This window comes from Mirounga angustirostris, unplaced genomic scaffold (genome assembly GCF_029215605.1).
Source record: "Mirounga angustirostris isolate CCGP_5_RB_7025 unplaced genomic scaffold, mMirAng1.0.hap1 SCAF_4, whole genome shotgun sequence".
NCBI classification, from domain to species: Eukaryota; Metazoa; Chordata; class Mammalia; order Carnivora; family Phocidae; genus Mirounga; species Mirounga angustirostris.
In genome coordinates, this window is record NW_026991712.1 from 49,982,201 (window position 1) to 49,988,267 (window position 6,067).

The 6,067-nt window shown below is 39.7% G+C and overlaps 1 protein-coding gene across 1 annotated transcript in view; it reads right to left on the bottom strand.

Moving 5' to 3' along the window:
* The window catches only part of RALYL (RALY RNA binding protein like), a 693,429-nt gene extending 688,084 nt beyond the window's left edge, over positions 1–5,345 (bottom strand). The window contains exons 1-2 of the mRNA XM_045896307.1: positions 5,324–5,345; positions 4,490–4,583 (exon numbers count right to left, since the gene is read on the bottom strand). The gene's annotated coding sequence lies outside the window, so the exon portion shown is untranslated. The remainder of the gene's footprint in view (positions 1–4,489; positions 4,584–5,323) is intronic.
* Between the last annotated feature and the right edge of the window lie 722 nt (positions 5,346–6,067).

A 6,067-nucleotide genomic window follows, 5' to 3' on the forward strand; every position in this document is an offset into this window, starting at 1 on the left:
TATACATGATCCAAGGAATAAATCTTACAGCCTTGACCCCAGCTGAAGAGTCTCCAAGGACAGTCCAGAACACTTTTATCCTAAACACTAAATAAGTTCTTCCATTGCCTTCTCTGCAGCTTGGAATGGATAGAAAATGAAATCAACACCTTTATATTCTCTAGGTTTTAGCCCCAGAAAACAGCAAGATAATGCAAAACAAACAAAAAAGTTTAATTTGTGAGAGAATTACAAAAACACGAAACCAATTGACCATAAGTTAACTGTTAACAGAAGTCTAACAAAACAAATGAACAGCAACAAGGACAAAAAAATGCCCCAATACTTTCTTGAAAAACTAAAATCTAGAAGAATAAAGTAAAACTAGTAGAAGTTGGCAATGGCTGGGTTAGATATATCTCTTCCACAGGTCAAAATTTAATAATAAAAATAAGAGTGATTACACATATTATATTTACATAACACTTGCTAAATGTGTAACTAGCTTTTTGTACATACATTTTATTTCATAATTATTGTTCTCAAAATCATGGTATAGTGAAATGAATTGCCCCTGTCATCAAAAATGTGCAAGTTTATGTTGCCACTGCCAATTACTAAAGAGATATTTATTCAATTAAAAACTCATATTAAATTATGAAAATGGGATTTTAAAGGCACCTGTGCAAGTCACTAGAAATAGCAAATAATAATAATATGAAAGAATAAGAAAATAATAACAATAACTTCAGATCAGTGAGGAATTTTTTAAATTAGTTTTTAATTATATTCCAGAGCTCCATAAACAAGTTTCAGGAATAAAATTCATCATTATTGCAGTTTTTTATGCACAAAATAGAATTTTCTTAATGACAATATGATAGAAGTGAGGAAATTACTGTATTTTTTTAAAATCACAGCTAATAAGCATATAAAAATAAAAGTTTTCAAAGTCAGAAAGAATAAATAAATTTAAATAATGTATTTCCTTCAATTTCCTTTCTTTCATGCAAACTATTCTAAATATCTGCTTCTCTTCTACTTCCAATGTAGAGCTTTACTTGATTTGATGCACTGTATAATTAGTTGCTTGGAATACCAGTAAAGAGTAAACAAAGCATGACCATACTCTTACTCAAGAGGAATGCATTCAAGAATGTAACAGACATCGGAGCTTTTCCATACGCTTTATATTAGCTCATTTAAAAAATGACTATTTTACCTAAGAAACAGTTATTCATATAGCACATGATTCTTTTAACTAGGAAAATACAATATTTGTGGCATATCATATGTATGTGCATTACTTTTCTATTCCATTATTCTTATATTCTAAAGGCTTCATTTGTTTGCATAAATATAGTATCTCTTTTAAACAGTAGCCTTTCATAAAAATTAGAGAAAATAAATTGGCCATCTTTTTTTAAAAAAGGCAGTATATTTTTTGTGGTTAAGAATATAAAGAGTGCTTCTATAAATTATGTGTTTGAAACTTTCCCCCTCATATATAACACCACCACAGTGTGGCTACCTCATGCAAACTAAGAAAAAAAATAAGTGTGCTACTTGCTTGCTTTTAATCATATAAGGGTAAATATAAGGAAAAAATAAATGTTTATTTTTAATGATGAAAATTTCATTCAAAAATGTTTGGACAAACCACACACTTAAGACAGAACTCCAATTAACGGTTTCTTTTTCTATAATGTTCAAGACTGGAACAGAAACTGTAAAATTAATTCAGTAATCCAGGATTTTTCAAAATGTCCAAATGTCGGCATCCCATAGAAAAGTTCTAGGAAATTTAACAGTTGTTTTAACTTTGTGATGATTTCTTTGCCAAAATTTAAATGAAACTCTCAAAGTCGGCTAACAGTCCAAAAACCAATTTAATTTATACATCTTCTTACCCTCACCCATCACCTCTACCTCCCAGACCCTTTCTCCCTGCAGTTGAAAATAATTTGCATGATTAAACTGATCAGAATCTGGGTGGGTTGCTTACTAAATGAAAGAACAACATTATTTTTCCATAAGAAACCAGTAGGCGGTGCTAACTCTAGGATACTACATGCAAAGATTTTAAACCAAAACACACATAGACTAGGTGACCAGTTTAAAGAGTTGTAGAATTCCCAGTATATTCATGAAGGAGGAAATTTCAAAAATTTGCATGTAATAGAATTTAACATAAGTATGAAATAAAATGAACTATGACTATTAAATAAATGAAAACCTAACATGAATTAAAGGTTCTTAGTATGATCTTTAGTTACAGAATTCAAAGCACAGCTACATATTTGTTCCCACATTAAAATGCTATGAACATCTTCATCTGCCCCATTATAGTTTCAATCTCATTTGGAAACATCATACAGTACAGCTCAAGCACTGCTCCAATCTTAAGACCCAATTACCCCCACCTCAGGGCAGCAACTCGTCTTCTAAATGAAAATTCTGGTTTGATTACTCAAGTTTTTTCTTTCTACTCATCCTGTTTCTCCTTTTCAAAAGAACTTAATGATTTACAGTACATATAAACTGCTAAGAAATATTATATACATGCATTCACTTGCCTTTTTAAATAAATGAGCACTTCTATTTATATACATTATGATAAAAGTGATTAAAAAGTGGCTTTTTAAATGCTTTTGCTAGCTGCTTAAACCATATGAAAGATTATATTGTAGTAATGTGCTCACTACACACACACACACACAAATCAAAAATTAAAGCTTAGTAGTAACAATATTTGTGCCAAATCTTAGAACTATACCCTTCGTGATATCAAGTCTGGTAGTCCACAGGCAGGACATGAGCTGTCTTCCTTATATAAATGCAACAGGACTTTCTTAACAGAGAAAAGCTACCCAGAGTACAAAAATAACTCAACTGTAACTTCCAAACACCACTGAGAATGCACTGTGAATTTTTTTAAAAAAGCTTTCTAAACATTGAAATAAATTTTAATGTTCTACAGATAAATGATCGTTAGTACTCCTAACTCTTTCACCACAAAGAGTAAATAAATATAGGCATAAAACTTTTCATTCCACCAGCTGAGGTGACAAGACTTACAGAAATACTTGTTTTAAAAGCCATAGTTTAAGTAATTAACCCATTTGTTACAGGCCCTTTTGTATGCTGGTATTTGTTTTGTCTACAGATACTCTAGAAGAAAACTTAATTTTAGAAGTAAAAAGTTATTTCCTTTGCTTCATATTTACTTTAACAGAATTCAAATTATATACATATGACAAATTTAAGGCTAAACTTTTCATTTAAGGAAAAAAAAAAGAAAGAACATCAGAGCTTCAAAATCAAATCATTTAAATAATAGTTACCCTCCAGATTTCAAGATTTAAAGTATGACAAGAAATTTGTTTGGACAGCAAGTTTTCCAGCAGATTCTGTCACTGTGTTTAAGTACAGAAAAAGCTTTTTTATTATCAACTGGTACATCTCCAAAAAGCAGTGCTAGATGATACTGGAAATATGTAACAGGACAATCATAAAATATCTTAAACTCCACAGAATACCGTCAACACCGAGTACTGTAATGCTACCAATACACTGAAATCAATCACACCATCACCAACCCCGACCCCTTGCCCTGTGCTCAGTTCTCAGGGGAAAACCTCTGGAACCACTGATCAGGTGGTTAAAAATAGGAAAAACGCTGTTGTCCCTTTAAAACTGAAATAAAAGGCTAATTTGTACCTAAGGGGTGTAGTCTCATTAATGCAAACTAACAGTTACATCCTCAATCTAAAACCCAACTGACCACCACAGAAAGTTAACTATTTCCCCAACCCCTGGAAGACGCCAGCGAGCACTTAAAACCAAAGCAACACGACAGGGAAAGAAAAGATCCAAAGACAACACCACTAAGAAAGCAAAACCCTTCGGAACAAGCACAACGGGCTGGGAAAGACCTACTGCGCTGTCTACTCGTGGCATAGAGGAGGAGCAGGAGTTGAGCGTGAGGGGGCTGGTGCCATCCTCAGGGATCTGGAAATGTCTCGAGCTCCCGGCCCGCGTGGCCAGGAGCCAGCCCCTTCGGAAGATGCTGCCCCTGCCGCTTCTCCCCACGTCTCCCCGGCGCTCCGAGGGGCCGCCCCAGCCGACCCGCGCCGCGTCCTCGGCCCTCGCCCCTCCTGCTCCGCAAGTGGCGCTCGAAGAACTTACAGGGCCCGCGTCCCCAGCCGGCGCCGCCGGCGGCGCAGACACCGCCCGCCGCGGAGATGACCTGGGCGCAGCCTGGGGAGGGACCGTATTTTGCGCACATCCAAAAAGGATCCCGAGGCGGGGAACGGACTTTGGCTTTCACTAGCTCCGGGCACGGCTTTCCCCACGGCGGGCTCGGACACTGCCCGGAGACGCGCGCGGGAGCGCGCGCCATCGCGCGCGCGCGCACACACACACGCGCACACACACACACACAGCTTTCTTTGCCAGGACCAGTGTTGCCATTGCAAACCCGGGAAACGCCTCCAAGGGGACCAAGTACCTGCTCTCTGCGAGCTGCTCAGCTGTTCACTTCATCCTCCGTTGACAAGGAAACCAAACCGCACTTCATTTTTTTTTTCCAGAAAAACCTTCCACTGCCATCATTTGAAAATTGATTTACGGGGAGGGGAAGGGGAGGAAGAAGGGATAATATATAGATATCAGGATATCTATCATAAAATTATCTCGGTTTTTAAAAAATTCAAATGTGCAAAAGTCACAGTTAATATAAAGGAGGAAAAAAGTATTTTGCTTAAAAATTATCCCAGTAACCAGCTGCAAGAAAAGTTTCATGTTATGCATGGGTGTCAAAAACAGGAGGGAAAAAAACGAATTTGTTCTCACCGGCTTCCAAAAACGGCACAAAAAGATAGAAAATTAATGTTTTTTGCTCAGTGGTTTGTACCAGTATTGCAAAACCACAAACTTGTAAACACTGCCGTAAAATCCCACCTATACAAAAATCTTATCAGAAAAAAGAGTATGCAAAAAAAAAGAGTTAGAAACATGCTTTTTATTTTTACAAAGGAAAAAAAAAATTGGCACCATACTTCACATCGCTTTTTCCATAAAACCAGTTGCATATTTTGCTGGACTTGGGAGTCGCTCCCAGCGGGCACGGTCGCCGCGGACTCCCAGACACAGCGCCTTGTCTACAGAACCATCTCATGCTAGAAAAACTTGGATTCAGGAAAAGGCTCAAAACCATGCTCCTCCAGCTTTCCCAAATATAAACAATAATCAAAGAAGTGGAAAAAAAAAGAAGAAAAACAAAAACAAAAAAAAAGGACAAAAAAAAAGAATAGGACAAGAAGGCCACTGAGAAGGTACTCACCGAGCGGGAGTAAAATGTTGGAATAAAAATGAGATTTAGTATAAAATACAGTATGGCGGTGGAAGAAGGAATGAAGCGCGTTTTTTTCTCTCAGTCTCTGCCTCGGGCACTGACACGTGACTCGGAGCCAGGCTGACTTGCAGGCAGCCTGGAAGGACTGAGGCTGCGAGGGGGGAAGCCCCACCGAGCCCAACTCCGGCGGCGAGGCGGCGGCGGCGGCGGCGGCGGCGGGGAGCCCGGCGCCTGGGAGCGGCAGCGCTAGGGGCGGCAGCGGCAGCTCGCGGCGAGGCTGCCTCCGCTGTGAGCCCAGACGAGCAGGTGCCCCTCACGCTGAGGCTGAGCACACGCACACGCACACGCAAGACAGGCAGGGCGCCGGCGAGAGGGGGAGCGGAGCGGGGTTGGGCCGGAGGCGCGCAGCTGCCGCTGCCTCTGCCGCCGCTGCCGCTATTACTGCTGCCGTTGCTGCTCCCGCTCCCCCACCGCCCACCCCGCCACCGCCGCCGATGGGGAGCGCGTGTTCTGGGGCAGCTCTGGGAGCGCCTTAGAGGAGGTGAACAACTTGCTGCTCACCTCAAAGTTGTTGTTGCTTGCCACTTGCTTATGCATTCATCTATTTTTCTTTTTTTTTTTTTTAATCTCTAGGTAGTTACCGGGGAGAGATCCCACCCCTTTCTCTCCCGAAGTTTCACTATTAAAGCCCTATTTAACTCGTTCATTTTCTTCCTCCCTGATTTCCCATTT